Consider the following 16,077-nt stretch of genomic DNA (forward strand, 5'->3'; position numbering starts at 1 on the left):
GTGAGTACTTCATGATCTCGGACACTTACATGAGCAGCAGAGTGGCGCAGCGGAAGCGTGCTGGGCCCATAACCCAGAGGTCGATGAATCGAAACCATCCTCTGCTATGTGCACTTATTTTTTTGTTAATTAAATTCTTCCAAAACTGGGATTGATATTTTGACTCTTTTATTTTTACTTAAATTACAATAACTTTTAACATTTTTATTTGTTTTAATAGTATATTGACAGCATTGTTTTCTTTCAGAATTCCACTTAATTTTCTTTACCCTATTACTGAAATGGTAATTGACAAAAACAAGCTACATTGTCACCAGAAGAGCAATGCAAAATGTACAATTGATATTTCAAAATCATCTTTCCAGCTTGAATTTCAATGATGCATTGGGGCAACGATTTTGTGAGAAACATCTTCACCCTTAAATAAAGATTTTCTTAACTTCTTACCTGTGTGCTGATTAGATATCACCTGGTTTTCACATTAAACAGATTCCCACTTGAGAAAGCAGCAAGGATGCAGTGAGGTTTATGTTTCCTGGTGTCAACCTGTATTATTTCAGTGGACATTGTAATGAGGATGCATCTTGCTGCCTTTCCAATGAAGCAAGTTTTAATCAGTAATAGGTGAAAAACCATTCCTACAAAGGTGTTAATCAGAGACTTGGCTTTGTGGACACTTTTCAGAGAACAAATGTGTTAGCATAAAAATAAAGCCATAAAATGGAGAGCTGATTAATCACTCAATTGGATTTCTCTGCCTGCATCATTTTTTTTCTCTGCAACCCCATGCTAAATTGTGCTTCCTGTTTTTTATAAAATGACTTAATCAAATCTGACTCTGATTGCACCAGAGAAGGCCAGGTACCCTACAATATAAGAGGTGGTTTGAAATTTTGACTTGTCTACTTAAAGATCACCAAAATTTGATCACACGGTCAATAACATCCCTGGGTGGGATTGAACCACCAACCTTTAGGTTAACAGCTGAATGCACTTACCGATTGCGCCACAGAGACAGCTTGCGAAAGCATGTGCTGACAAAGGCTAAAAAGCATTCATCTAGAAAGTTTCCTAGAAAAAGGTTAAAAAGGCAATAATCTGGAGAGTTTTGCAAGATTTTTCTTCCATTGACCAATGAAGAAACACATTGGTACTTTCACATGATGAGTGAGTACTTCAGGATCTCTGACACTAACATGAGCAGCAGAGTGGCGCAGCGGAAGCGTGCTGGGCCCATAACCCAGAGGTCGATGGATTGAAACCATCCTCTGCTATGTGCATTTATTTTTTTGTTAATTAAATTCTTCCAAAACTGGGATTGATATTTTGACTCTTTTATTTTTACTTAAAGTACAATAACTTTTAACATTTTAATTTGTTTTAATAGTATATTGACAGCATTGTTTTCTTTCAGAAATCCACTTAATTTTCTTTACCCTATTACTGAAATGGTAATTGACAAAAACAAGCTACATTGTCACCAGAAGAACAATGCAAAATGTACAATTGATATTTCAAAATCATCTTTCCAGCTTGAATTTTAATGATGCATTGGGGCAACGATTTTGTGAGAAACATCTTCACCCTTAAAGAAAGATTTTCTTAACTTCTTACCTGTGTGCTGATTAGATATCACCTGGTTTTCACATTAAACAGATTCCCACTTGAGAAAGCAGCAAGGATGCAGTGAGGTTTATGTTTCCTGGTGTCAACCTGTATTATTTCAGTGGACATTGTAATGAGGATGCATCTTGCTGCCTTTCCAATGAAGCAAGTTTTAATCAGTAATAGGTGAAAAACCATTCCTACAAAGGTATTAATCAGAGACTTGGCTTTGTGGACACTTTTCAGAGAGCAAATGTGTTAGCATAAAAATAAAGCCATCAAATGGAGAGCTGATTAATCACTCAATTGGATTTCTCTGCCTGCATAATTTTTTTTCTCTGCAACCCCATGCTAAATTGTGCTTCCTGTTTTTTATAAAATGACTTAATCAAATCTGACTCTGATTGCATCAGAGAAGGCCAGATACCCTACACTATAAGAGGTGGTTTGAAATTTTGACTTGTCTACTTAAAGATCACCAAAATTTGATCACACGGTCAATTACGTCCCTGGGTGGGATTGAACCACCAACCTTTCGGTTAACAGCCGAATGCGCTAACAGATTGCACTACAGAGACAGCTTGCAAAAGCATGTACTGACAAAGGCTAAAAAGCATTAATCTAGAAAGTTTCCTAGAAAAAGGTTAAAAAGGCAATAATCTGGAGAGTTTTGCAAGATTTTTCTTCCATTGACCAATGAAGAAACACATTGGTACTTTCACATGATGAGTGAGTACTTCATGATCTCGGACACTTACATGAGCAGCAGAGTGGCGCAGCGGAAGCGTGCTGGGCCCATAACCCAGAGGTCGATGAATCGAAACCATCCTCTGCTATGTGCACTTATTTTTTTGTTAATTAAATTCTTCCAAAACTGGGATTGAAATTTTGACTCTTTTATTTTTACTTAAATTACAATAACTTTTAACATTTTTATTTGTTTTAATAGTATATTGACAGCATTGTTTTCTTTCAGAAATCCACTTAATTTTCTTTACCCTATTACTGAAATGGTAATTGACAAAAACAAGCTACATTGTCACCAGAAGAGCAATGCAAAATGTACAATTGATATTTCAAAATCATCTTTCCAGCTTGAATTTCAATGATGCATTGGGGCAACGATTTTGTGAGAAACATCTTCACCCTTAAATAAAGATTTTCTTAACTTCTTACCTCTGTGCTGATTAGATATCACCTGGTTTTCACATTAAACAGATTCCCACTTGAGAAAGCAGCAAGGATGCAGTGAGGTTTATGTTTCCTGGTGTCAACCTGTATTATTTCAGTGGACATTGTAATGAGGATGCATCTTGCTGCCTTTCCAATGAAGCAAGTTTTAATCAGTAATAGGTGAAAAACCATTCCTACAAAGGTGTTAATCAGAGACTTGGCTTTGTGGACACTTTTCAGAGAACAAATGTGTTAGCATAAAAATAAAGCCATAAAATGGAGAGCTGATTAATCACTCAATTGGATTTCTCTGCCTGCATCATTTTTTTTCTCTGCAACCCCATGCTAAATTGTGCTTCCTGTTTTTTATAAAATGACTTAATCAAATCTGACTCTGATTGCACCAGAGAAGGCCAGGTACCCTACAATATAAGAGGTGGTTTGAAATTTTGACTTGTCTACTTAAAGATCACCAAAATTTGATCACACGGTCAATAACATCCCTGGGTGGGATTGAACCACCAACCTTTAGGTTAACAGCTGAATGCACTTACCGATTGCGCCACAGAGACAGCTTGCGAAAGCATGTACTGACAAAGGCTAAAAAGCATTCATCTAGAAAGTTTCCTAGAAAAAGTTTAAAAAGGCAATAATCTGGAGAGTTTTGCAAGATTTTTCTTCCATTGACCAACGAAGAAACACATTGGTACTTTCACATGATGAGTGAGTACTTCAGGATCTCTGACACTAACATGAGCAGCAGAGTGGCGCAGCGGAAGCGTGCTGGGCCCATAACCCAGAGGTCGATGGATTGAAACCATCCTCTGCTATGTGCATTTATTTTTTTGTTAATTAAATTCTTCCAAAACTGGGATTGATATTTTGACTCTTTTATTTTTACTTAAAGTACAATAACTTTTAACATTTTAATTTGTTTTAATAGTATATTGACAGCATTGTTTTCTTTCAGAAATCCACTTAATTTTCTTTACCCTATTACTGAAATGGTAATTGACAAAAACAAGCTACATTGTCACCAGAAGAACAATGCAAAATGTACAATTGATATTTCAAAATCATCTTTCCAGCTTGAATTTCAATGATGCATTGGGGCAACGATTTTGTGAGAAACATCTTCACCCTTAAAGAAAGATTTTCTTAACTTCTTACCTGTGTGCTGATTAGATATCACCTGGTTTTCACATTAAACAGATTCCCACTTGAGAAAGCAGCAAGGATGCAGTGAGGTTTATGTTTCCTGGTGTCAACCTGTATTATTTCAGTGGACATTGTAATGAGGATGCATCTTGCTGCCTTTCCAATGAAGCAAGTTTTAATCAGTAATAGGTGAAAAACCATTCCTACAAAGGTATTAATCAGAGACTTGGCTTTGTGGACACTTTTCAGAGAGCAAATGTGTTAGCATAAAAATAAAGCCATACAATGGAGAGCTGATTAATCACTCAATTGGATTTCTCTGCCTGCATAATTTTTTTTCTCTGCAACCCCATGCTAAATTGTGCTTCCTGTTTTTTATAAAATGACTTAATCAAATCTGACTCTGATTGCATCAGAGAAGGCCAGATACCCTACACTATAAGAGGTGGTTTGAAATTTTGACTTGTCTACTTAAAGATCACCAAAATTTGATCACACGGTCAATTACGTCCCTGGGTGGGATTGAACCACCAACCTTTCGGTTAACAGCCGAATGCGCTAACAGATTGCACTACAGAGACAGCTTGCAAAAGCATGTACTGACAAAGGCTAAAAAGCATTAATCTAGAAAGTTTCCTAGAAAAAGGTTAAAAAGGCAATAATCTGGAGAGTTTTGCAAGATTTTTCTTCCATTGACCAATGAAGAAACACATTGGTACTTTCACATGATGAGTGAGTACTTCATGATCTCAGACACTTACATGAGCAGCAGAGTGGCGCAGCGGAAGCGTGCTGGGCCCATAACCCAGAGGTCGATGAATCGAAACCATCCTCTGCTATGTGCACTTATTTTTTTGTTAATTAAATTCTTCCAAAACTGGGATTGAAATTTTGACTCTTTTATTTTTACTTAAATTACAATAACTTTTAACATTTTTATTTGTTTTAATAGTATATTGACAGCATTGTTTTCTTTCAGAAATCCACTTAATTTTCTTTACCCTATTACTGAAATGGTAATTGACAAAAACAAGCTACATTGTCACCAGAAGAGCAATGCAAAATGTACAATTGATATTTCAAAATCATCTTTCCAGCTTGAATTTCAATGATGCATTGGGGCAACGATTTTGTGAGAAACATCTTCACCCTTAAATAAAGATTTTCTTAACTTCTTACCTGTGTGCTGATTAGATATCACCTGGTTTTCACATTAAACAGATTCCCACTTGAGAAAGCAGCAAGGATGCAGTGAGGTTTATGTTTCCTGGTGTCAACCTGTATTATTTCAGTGGACATTGTAATGAGGATGCATCTTGCTGCCTTTCCAATGAAGCAAGTTTTAATCAGTAATAGGTGAAAAACCATTCCTACAAAGGTGTTAATCAGAGACTTGGCTTTGTGGACACTTTTCAGAGAACAAATGTGTTAGCATAAAAATAAAGCCATAAAATGGAGAGCTGATTAATCACTCAATTGGATTTCTCTGCCTGCATAATTTTTTTCTCTGCAACCCCATGCTAAATTGTGCTTCCTGTTTTTTATAAAATGACTTAATCAAATCTGACTCTGATTGCACCAGAGAAGGCCAGGTACCCTACAATATAAGAGGTGGTTTGAAATTTTGACTTGTCTACTTAAAAATCACCAAAATTTGATCACACGGTCAATAATATCCCTGGGTGGGATTGAACCACCAACCTTTAGGTTAGCAGCCAAATGCGCTTACCGATTGCGCCACAGAGACAGCTTGCAAAAGCCTGTACTGACAAAGGCTAAAAAGCATTCATCTAGAAAGTTTCCTAGAAAAAGGTTAAAAAGGCAATAATCTGGAGAGTTTTGCAAGATTTTTCTTCCATTGACCAACGAAGAAACACATTGGTACTTTCACATGATGAGTGAGTACTTCAGGATCTCTGACACAAACATGAGCAGCAGAGTGGCGCAGCGGAAGCGTGCTGGGCCCATAACCCAGAGGTCGATGGATCGAAACCATTTTCTGCTATGTGCACTTATTTTTTTGTTAATTAAATTCTTCCAAAACTGGGATTGATATTTTGACTCTTTTATTTTTACTTAAAGTACAATAACTTTTAACATTTTAATTTGTTTTAATAGTATATTGACAGCATTGTTTTCTTTCAGAAATCCACTTAATTTTCTTTACCCTATTACTGAAATGGTAATTGACAAAAACAAGCTACATTGTCACCAGAAGAGCAATGCAAAATGTACAATTGATATTTCAAAATCATCTTTCCAGCTTGAATTTCAATGATGCATTGGGGCAACGATTTTGTGAGAAACATCTTCACCCTTAAAGAAAGATTTTCTTAACTTCTTACCTGTGTGCTGATTAGATATCACCTGGTTTTCACATTAAACAGATTCCCACTTGAGAAAGCAGCAAGGATGCAGTGAGGTTTATGTTTCCTGGTATCAACCTGTATTTTTTCAGTGGACATTGTAATGAGGATGCATCTTGCTGCCTTTCCAATGAAGCAAGTTTTAATCAGTAATAGGTGAAAAACCATTCCTACAAAGGTGTTAATCAGAGACTTGGCTTTGTGGACACTTTTCAAAGAGCAAATGTGTTAGCATAAAAATAAAGCCATAAAATGGAGAGCTGATTAATCACTCAATTGGATTTCTCTGCCTGCATATTTTTTTTTTCTCTGCAACCCCATGCTAAATTGTGCTTCCTGTTTCTTATAAAATGATTTAATCAAATCTGACTCTGATTGCATCAGAGAAGGCCAGGTACCCTACACTATAAGAGGTGGTTTGAAATTTTGACTTGTCTACTTAAAGATCACCAAAATTTGATCACACGGTCAATAACATCCCTGGGTGGGATTTAACCACCAACCTTTAGGTTAACAGCCAAATGCGCTTACCGATTGCGCCACAGAGACAGCTTGCAAAAGCATGTACTGACAAAGGCTAAAAAGCATTCATCTAGAAAGTTTCCTAGAAAAAGTTTAAAAAGGCAATAATCTGGAGAGTTTTGCAAGATTTTTCTTCCATTGACCAACGAAGAAACACATTGGTACTTTCATATGATGAGTGAGTACTTCAGGATCTCTGACACTAACATGAGCTGCAGAGTGGCGCAGCGGAAGCGTGCTGGGCCCATAACCCAGAGGTCAATGGATCGAAACCATCCTCTGCTATGTGCATTTATTTTTTTGATAATTAAATTCTTCCAAAACTGGGATTGATATTTTGACTCTTTTATTTTTACTTAAAGTACAATAACTTTTAACATTTTAATTTGTTTTAATAGTATATTGACAGCATTGTTTTCTTTCAGAAATCCACTTAATTTTCTTTACCCTATTACTAAAATGGTAATTGACAAAAACAAGCTACATTGTCACCAGAAGAGCAATGCAAAATGTACAATTGATATTTCAAAATCATCTTTCCAGCTTGAATTTCAATGATGCATTGGGGCAACGATTTTGTGAGAAACATCTTCACCCTTAAAGAAAGATTTTCTTAACTTCTTACCTGTGTGCTGATTAGATATCACCTGGTTTTCACATTAAACAGATTCCCACTTGAGAAAGCAGCAAGGATGCAGTGATGTTTATGTTTCCTGGTGTCAACCTGTATTATTTCAGTGGACATTGTAATGAGGATGCATCTTGCTGCCTTTCCAATGAAGCAAGTTTTAATCAGTAATAGGTGAAAAACCATTCCTACAAAGGTGTTAATCAGAGACTTGGCTTTGTGGACACTTTTCAGAGAACAAATGTGTTAGCATAAAAATAAAGCCATAAAATGGAGAGCTGATTAATCACTCAATTGGATTTCTCTGCCTGCATAATTTTTTTTCTCTGCAACCCCATGCTAAATTGTGCTTCCTGTTTTTTATAAAATGACTTAATCAAATCTGACTCTGATTGCACCAGAGAAGGCCAGGTACCCTACACTATAAGAGGTGGTTTGAAATTTTGACTTGTCTACTTAAAGATCACCAAAATTTGATCACACGGTCAATAACATCCCTGGGTGGGATTGAACAACCAACCTTTAGGTTAGCAGCCAAAAGCGCTTACCGATTGCGCCACAGAGACAGCTTGCAAAAGCATGTACTGACAAAGGCTAAAAAGCATTCATCTAGAAAGTTTCCTAGAAAAAGGTTAAAAAGGCAATAATCTGGAGAGTTTTGCAAGATTTTTCTTCCATTGACCAACTAAGAAACACATTGGTACTTTCACATGATGAGTGAGATACTTCAGGATCTCTTACACTTACATGAGCAGCAGAGTGGCGCAGCGGAAGCGTGCTGGGCCCATAACCCAGAGGTCGATGGATCGAAACCATCCTCTGCTATGTGCACTTATTTTTTTGTTAATTAAATTCTTCCAAAACTGGGATTGATATTTTGACTCTTTTATTTTAACTTAAAGTACAATAACTTTTAACATTTTCATGTGTTTTAATAGTATATTGACAGCATTGTTTTCTTTCAGAAATCCACTTAATTTTCTTTACCCTATTACTGAAATGGTAATTGACAAAAACAAGCTACATTGTCACCAGAAGAGCAATGCAAAATGTACAATTGATATTTCAAAATCATCTTTCCTGCTTGAATTTCAATGATGCATTGGGGCAACGATTTTGTGAGAAACATCTTTACCCTTAAATAAAGATTTTCTTAACTTCTTACCTGTGTGCTGATTAGATATCACCTGGTTTTCACATTAAACAGATTCCCACTTGAGAAAGCAGCAAGGATGCAGTGAGGTTTATGTTTCCTGGTGTCAACCTGTATTATTTCAGTGGACATTGTAATGAGGATGCATCTTGCTGCCTTTCCAATGAAGCAAGTTTTAATCAGTAATAGGTGAAAAACCATTCCTACAAAGGTATTAATCAGAGACTTGGCTTTGTGGACACTTTTCAGAGAGCAAATGTGTTAGCATAAAAATAAAGCCATAACATGGAGAGCTGATTAATCACTCAATTGGATTTCTCTGCCTGCATAATTTTTTTTCTCTGCAACCCCATGCTAAATTGTGCTTCCTGTTTTTTATAAAATGACTTAATCAAATCTGACTCTGATTGCATCAGAGAAGGCCAGATACCCTACACTATAAGAGGTGGTTTGAAATTTTGACTTGTCTACTTAAAGATCACCAAAATTTGATCACACGGTCAATTACGTCCCTGGGTGGGATTAAACCACCAACCTTTCGGTTAACAGCCGAATGCGCTAACAGATTGCACTACAGAGACAGCTTGCAAAAGCATGTACTGACAAAGGCTAAAAAGCATTAATCTAGAAAGTTTCTTAGAAAAAGGTTAAAAAGGCAATAATCTGGAGAGTTTTGCAAGATTTTTCTTCCATTGACCAATGAAGAAACACATTGGTACTTTCACATGATGAGTGAGTACTTCTTGATCTCGGACACTTACATGAGCAGCAGAGTGGCGCAGCGGAAGCGTGCTGGGCCCATAACCCAGAGGTCGATGAATCGAAACCATCCTCTGCTATGTGCACTTATTTTTTTGTTAATTAAATTCTTCCAAAACTGGGATTGATATTTTGACTCTTTTATTTTTACTTAAATTACAATAACTTTTAACATTTTAATTTGTTTTAATAGTATATTGACAGCATTGTTTTCTTTCAGAAATCCACTTAATTTTCTTTACCCTATTACTGAAATGGTAATTGACAAAAACAAGCTACATTGTCACCAGAAGACTAGAGATAAGGGCGCACAGGCTGAAATATAGGTAAGTATTATTCGAGTTAGAGACCCCCAGAGAAAAGTATTATTTTGGTTTCACTCCAAAGTCATCACAAAAGATGGGGGGTGCTACCACGGACACAAAGACTATAGTCACATGATTCAAAGAAGAAAGGAAAATGTCCAAAATGTGGTGCACAAAAAATATACGGTAGCTAAAATATAACTTTTATTAGTATTCCAAGTAAAAGATATGCATAAAAAGCGAAGAATTTATTTAAAAGAGAAAGTGTAGAGGTGTCAAAAAGAAGCTAAATAGCGAAACGCTGCGTTAGGTTGCTGTAGCTTATGTGAAAATGATGGACTCTATATTTACTTTAACTTTTATTTCAATCATGTTGTAATATTGGGAACATCAATCATATGTGAATGCACCTAGAGTGACCCACTGTTTAGATATTCTTAGTGCTTGACTGCCCCACAGTGGTAGTAAAAGATAGTGTTGAAGAGACACTGTAAAAATTATATATGCATTTCCCAGAATCCTTAATACTTGGAGTATAGAGATAGTGAGATTATATATGCTACCACACTCCAAGATTTTGCTATCCAATATCAAGATAAGGGGGTTTGCATAGTACACTCCTTTGGGATAAGGAAACTTTATCTATAAGGAGTATTTATACAGTTACTATATCCCAACACTTCTCTCCCTCAGTGTATTAGTTTAACCTGAGATTTGGGAGCCACTTATCATTCCCCATCTCAGTGGTACAAAGATAGATATAACATCACGTTGAATGGGATTTTTCCATTCACACTACCACTTATGTGAGATAGGAGGGACTTTTGGAGCCTTAAGTGGATTGGTCCACAATAAATATATCTAAACAAATCACTATATATATATTTAGATATATTCACAAGAGGCTTGGCAGTGGGCCCTAGCACCTATTAATATATTTCTTATACAGAATATATAAGTCTAACTAACAAGTCTAACTGTGAGGCCTAGAGCTCGAGGTGCATGACACTTTTTGAGGACATTGGGAATCCCACCCATTAGGGCATAATTTAAGAAACAAGAATATATGTAAAATAAACCCATAAAGTCCCACAGATTTAATATTGATTGATATGTTTACTGGAGATCATACTGTACCCAAGATTGGATGTCATATTATGCTACATTAATACATTGGGCACAGACCCTTTGCTCTCCCTTTATTCTGTGAATTTCTTCAGAAAAAAGAAAAAATATTTCATAGAGTCCTTTCACATATAGCGTTTTTTTAATACACATTTTCATTCTTTTTGACACCTCTACACTTTCTCTTTTAAATAAATTCTTCGCTTTTTATGCATATCTTTTACTTGGAATACTAATAAAAGTTATATTTTAGCTACCGTATATTTTTTGTGCACCACATTTTGGACATTTTCCTTTCTTCTTTGTCACCAGAAGAGCAATGCAAAATGTACAATTGATATTTCAAAATCATCTTTCCAGCTTGAATTTCAATGATGCATTGGGGCAACGATTTTGTGAGAAACATCTTCACCCTTAAATAAAGATTTTCTTAACTTCTTACCTGTGTGCTGATTAGATATCACCTGGTTTTCACATTAAACAGATTCCCACTTGAGAAAGCAGCAAGGATGCAGTGAGGTTTATGTTTCCTGGTGTCAACCTGTATTATTTCAGTGGACATTGTAATGAGGATGCATCTTGCTGCCTTTCCAATGAAGCAGGTTTTAATCAGTAATAGGTGAAAAACCATTCCTACAAAGGTGTTAATCAGAGACTTGGCTTTGTGGACACTTTTCAGAGAACAAATGTGTTAGCATAAAAATAAAGCCATAAAATGGAGAGCTGATTAATCACTCAATTGGATTTCTCTGCCTGCATAATTTTTTTTCTCTGCAACCCCATGCTAAATTGTGCTTCCTGTTTTTTCTAAAATGACTTAATCAAATCTGACTCTGATTGCATCAGAGAAGGCCAGGTACCCTACACTATAAGAGGTGGTTTGAAATTTTGACTTGTCTACTTAAAGATCACCAAAATTTGATCACACGGTCAATAACATCCCTGGGTGGGATTGAACCACCAACCTTTAGGTTAGCAGCCAAATGCGCTTACCGATTGCGCCACAGAGACAGCTTGCAAAAGCAGGTACTGACAAAGGCTAAAAAGCATTCATCTAGAAAGTTTCCTAGAAAAAGGTTAAAAAGGCAATAATCTGGAGAGTTTTTCAAGATTTTTCTTCCATTGACCAACGAAAAAACACATTGGTACTTTCACATGATGAGTGAGTACTTCAGGATCTCTGACACTAACATGAGCAGCAGAGTGGCGCAGCGGAAGCGTGCTGGGCTCGTAACCCAGAGGTCGATGGATCGAAACCATCCTCTGCTATGTGCACTTATTTTTTTGTTAATTAAATTCTTCCAAAACTGGGATTGATATTTTGACTCTTTTATTTTTACTTAAAGTACAATAACTTTTAACATTTTAATTTGTTTTAATAGTATATTGACAGCATTGTTTTCTTTCAGAAATCCACTTAATTTTCTTTACCCTATTACTGAAATGGTAATTTACAAAAACAAGCTACATTGTCACCAGAAGAGCAATGCAAAATGTACAATTGATATTTCAAAATCATCTTTCCAGCTTGAATTTCAATGATGCATTGGGGCAACGATTTTGTGAGAAACATCTTCACCCTTAAAGAAAGATTTTCTTAACTTCTTACCTGTGTGCTGATTAGATATCACCTGGTTTTCACATTAAACAGATTCCCACTTGAGAAAGCAGCAAGGATGCAGTGAGGTTTATGTTTCCTGGTGTCAACCTGTATTATTTCAGTGGACATTGTAATGAGGATGCATCTTGCTGCCTTTCCAATGAAGCAAGTTTTAATCAGTAATAGGTGAAAAACCATTCCTACAAAGGTGTTAATCAGAGACTTGGCTTTGTGGACACTTTTCAGAGAGCAAATGTGTTAACATAAAAATAAAGCCATAAAATGGAGAGCTGATTAATCACTCAATTGGATTTCTCTGCCTGCATATTTTTTTTTCTCTGCAACCCCATGCTAAATTGTGCTTCCTGTTTTTTATAAAATGACTTAATCAAATCTGACTCTGATTGCATCAGAGAAGGCCAGTTACCCTACACTATAAGAGGTGGTTTGAAATTTTGACCTGTCTACTTAAAGATCACCAAAATTTCATCACAAGGTCAATTACGTCCCTGGGTGGGATTGAACCACCAACCTTTAGGTTAACAGCCGAACGTGCTAAACAATTGCACCACAGAGATAGCTTGCAAAAGCATGTACTGACAAAGGCTAAAAAGCATTCATCTAGAAAGTTTCCAAGAAAAAGGTTAAAAAGGCAATAATCTGGAGAGTTTTGCAAGATTTTTCTTCCATTGACCAACTAAGAAACACATTGGTACTTTCACATGATGAGTGAGATACTTCAGGATCTCTTACACTTACATGAGCAGCAGAGTGGCGCAGCGGAAGCGTGCTGGGCCCATAACCCAGAGGTCGATGGATCGAAACCATCCTCTGCTATGTGCACTTATTTTTTTGTTAATTAAATTCTTCCAAAACTGGGATTGATATTTTGACTCTTTTATTTTAACTTAAAGTACAATAACTTTTAACATTTTCATGTGTTTTAATAGTATATTGACAGCATTGTTTTCTTTCAGAAATCCACTTAATTTTCTTTACCCTATTACTGAAATGGTAATTGACAAAAACAAGCTACATTGTCACCAGAAGAGCAATGCAAAATGTACAATTGATATTTCAAAATCATCTTTCCAGCTTGAATTTCAATGATGCATTGGGGCAACGATTTTGTGAGAAACATCTTCACCCTTAAATAAAGATTTTCTTAACTTCTTACCTGTGTGCTGATTAGATATCACCTGGTTTTCACATTAAACAGATTCCCACTTGAGAAAGCAGCAAGGATGCAGTGAGGTTTATGTTTCCTGGTGTCAACCTGTATTATTTCAGTGGACATTGTAATGAGGATGCATCTTGCTGCCTTTCCAATGAAGCAAGTTTTAATCAGTAATAGGTGAAAAACCATTCCTACAAAGGTGTTAATCAGAGACTTGGCTTTGTGGACACTTTTCAAAGAGCAAATGTGTTAGCAAAAAAATAAAGCCATAAAATGGAGAGCTGATTAATCACTCAATTGGATTTCTCTGCCTGCATAATTTTTTTTCTCTGCAACCCCATGCTAAATTGTGCTTCCTGTTTTTTATAAAATGACTTAATCAAATCTGACTCTGATTGCATCAGAGAAGGCCAGGTACCCTACACTATAAGAGGTGGTTTAAAATTTTGACTTGTCTACTTAAAGATCACCAAAATTTGATCACACGGTCAATAACATCCCTGGGTGGGATTGAAACGCCAACCTTTAGGTTAACAGCTGAATGCGCTTACCGATTGCGCCACAGAGACAGCTTGCAAAAGCATGTACTGACAAAGGCTAAAAAGCATTCATCTAGAAAGTTTCCTAGAAAAAGGTTAAAAAGGCAATAATCTGGAGAGTTTTGCAAGATTTTTCTTCCATTGACCAACGAAGAAACACATTGGTACTTTCACATGATGAGTGAGTACTTCAGGATCTCTGACACTAACATGAGCAGCAGAGTGGCGCAGTGGAAGCGTGCTGGGCCCATAACCCAGAGGTCGATGGATCGAAACCATCCTCTGCTATGTGCACTTATTTTTTTGTTAATTAAATTCTTCCAAAACTGGGATTGATATTTTGACTCTTTTATTTTTACTTAAAGTACAATAACTTTTAACATTTTAATTTGTTTTAATAGTATATTGACAGCATTGTTTTCTTTCAGAAATCCACTTAATTTTCTTTACCCTATTACTGAAATGGTAATTGACAAAAACAAGCTACATTGTCACCAGAAGAGCAATGCAAAATGTACAATTGATATTTCAAAATCATCTTTCCAGCTTGAATTTCAATGATGCATTGGGGCAACGATTTTGTGAGAAACATCTTCACCCTTAAAGAAAGATTTTCTTAACTTCTTACCTGTGTGCTGATTAGATATCACCTGGTTTTCACATTAAACAGATTACCACTTGAGAAAGCAGCAAGGATGCAGTGAGGTTTATGTTTCCTGGTGTCAACCTGTATTATTTCAGTGGACATTGTAATGAGGATGCATCTTGCTGCCTTTCCAATGAAGCAAGTTTTAATCAGTAATAGGTGAAAAACCATTCCTACAAAGGTGTTAATCAGAGACTTGGCTTTGTGGACACTTTTCAAAGAGCAAATGTGTTAGCATAAAAATAAAGCCATAAAATGGAGAGCTGATTAATCACTCAATTGGATTTCTCTGCCTGCATAATTTTTTTTTCTCTGCAACCCCATGCTAAATTGTGCTTCCTGTTTCTTATAAAATGATTTGATCAAATCTGACTCTGATTGCATCAGAGAAGGCCAGGTACCCTACACTATAAGAGGTGGTTTGAAATTTTGACTTGTCTACTTAAAGATCACCAAAATTTGATCACACGGTCAATAACATCCCTGGGTGGGATTTAACCACCAACCTTTAGGTTAACAGCCAAATGCGCTTACCGATTGCACCACAGAGACAGCTTGCAAAAGCATGTACTGACAAAGGCTAAAAAGCATTCATCTAGAAAGTTTCCTAGAAAAAGGTTAAAAAGGCAATAATCTGGAGAGTTTTGCAAGATTTTTCTTCCATTGACCAACGAAGAAACACATTGGTACTTTCATATGATGAGTGAGTACTTCAGGATCTCTGACACTAACATGAGCAGCAGAGTGGCGCAGCGGAAGCGTGCTGGGCCCATAACCCAGAGGTCGATGGATCGAAACCATCCTCTGCTATGTGCACTTATTTTTTTGTTAATTAAATTCTTCCAAAACTGGGATTGATATTTTGACTCTTTTATTTTTACTTAAAGTACAATAACTTTTAACATTTTAATTTGTTTTAATAGTATATTGACAGCATTGTTTTCTTTCAGAAATCCACTTAATTTTCTTTACCCTATTACTGAAATGGTAATTGACAAAAACAAGCTACATTGTCACCAGAAGAGCAATGCAAAATGTACAATTGATATTTCAAAATCATCTTTCCAGCTTGAATTTCAATGATGCATTGGGGCAACGATTTTGTGAGAAACATCTTCACCCTTAAAGAAAGATTTTCTTAACTTCTTACCTGTGTGCTGATTAGATATCACCTGGTTTTCACATTAAACAGATTCCCACTTGAGAAAGCAGCAAGGATGCAGTGAGGTTTATGTTTCCTGGTGTCAACCTGTATTATTTCAGTGGACATTGTAATGAGGATGCATCTTGCTGCCTTTCCAATGAAGCAAGTTTTAATCAG

General features: G+C 36.2%; 8 non-coding genes across 8 annotated transcripts; 5 read left to right on the plus strand and 3 right to left on the minus strand.

Annotated features, from left to right (window-relative positions):
- Positions 1-5,609: 5,609 nt before the first annotated feature.
- Positions 5,610-5,683, minus strand: TRNAS-GCU (transfer RNA serine (anticodon GCU)). Its single transcript has one exon. It is a non-coding gene; the product is annotated as a tRNA-Ser (tRNA).
- A 2,261-nt stretch (positions 5,684-7,944) lies between these two features.
- TRNAS-GCU (transfer RNA serine (anticodon GCU)) lies at positions 7,945-8,018 on the minus strand. The gene has a single exon. It is a non-coding gene; the product is annotated as a tRNA-Ser (tRNA).
- Positions 8,019-8,205: 187 nt separating this feature from the next.
- TRNAM-CAU (transfer RNA methionine (anticodon CAU)) lies at positions 8,206-8,277 on the plus strand. The gene has a single exon. It is a non-coding gene; the product is annotated as a tRNA-Met (tRNA).
- Positions 8,278-11,731: 3,454 nt separating this feature from the next.
- On the minus strand, positions 11,732-11,805 carry TRNAS-GCU (transfer RNA serine (anticodon GCU)). The gene has a single exon. It is a non-coding gene; the product is annotated as a tRNA-Ser (tRNA).
- Positions 11,806-11,991: 186 nt separating this feature from the next.
- On the plus strand, positions 11,992-12,063 carry TRNAT-CGU (transfer RNA threonine (anticodon CGU)). Its single transcript has one exon. It is a non-coding gene; the product is annotated as a tRNA-Thr (tRNA).
- A 1,096-nt stretch (positions 12,064-13,159) lies between these two features.
- Positions 13,160-13,231, plus strand: TRNAM-CAU (transfer RNA methionine (anticodon CAU)). The gene has a single exon. It is a non-coding gene; the product is annotated as a tRNA-Met (tRNA).
- A 1,095-nt stretch (positions 13,232-14,326) lies between these two features.
- On the plus strand, positions 14,327-14,398 carry TRNAM-CAU (transfer RNA methionine (anticodon CAU)). The gene has a single exon. It is a non-coding gene; the product is annotated as a tRNA-Met (tRNA).
- Positions 14,399-15,494: 1,096 nt separating this feature from the next.
- On the plus strand, positions 15,495-15,566 carry TRNAM-CAU (transfer RNA methionine (anticodon CAU)). The gene has a single exon. It is a non-coding gene; the product is annotated as a tRNA-Met (tRNA).
- Positions 15,567-16,077: the final 511 nt, after the last annotated feature.

Source organism: Pseudophryne corroboree, chromosome 4 (assembly GCF_028390025.1).
Source record: "Pseudophryne corroboree isolate aPseCor3 chromosome 4, aPseCor3.hap2, whole genome shotgun sequence".
NCBI classification, from domain to species: Eukaryota; Metazoa; Chordata; class Amphibia; order Anura; family Myobatrachidae; genus Pseudophryne; species Pseudophryne corroboree.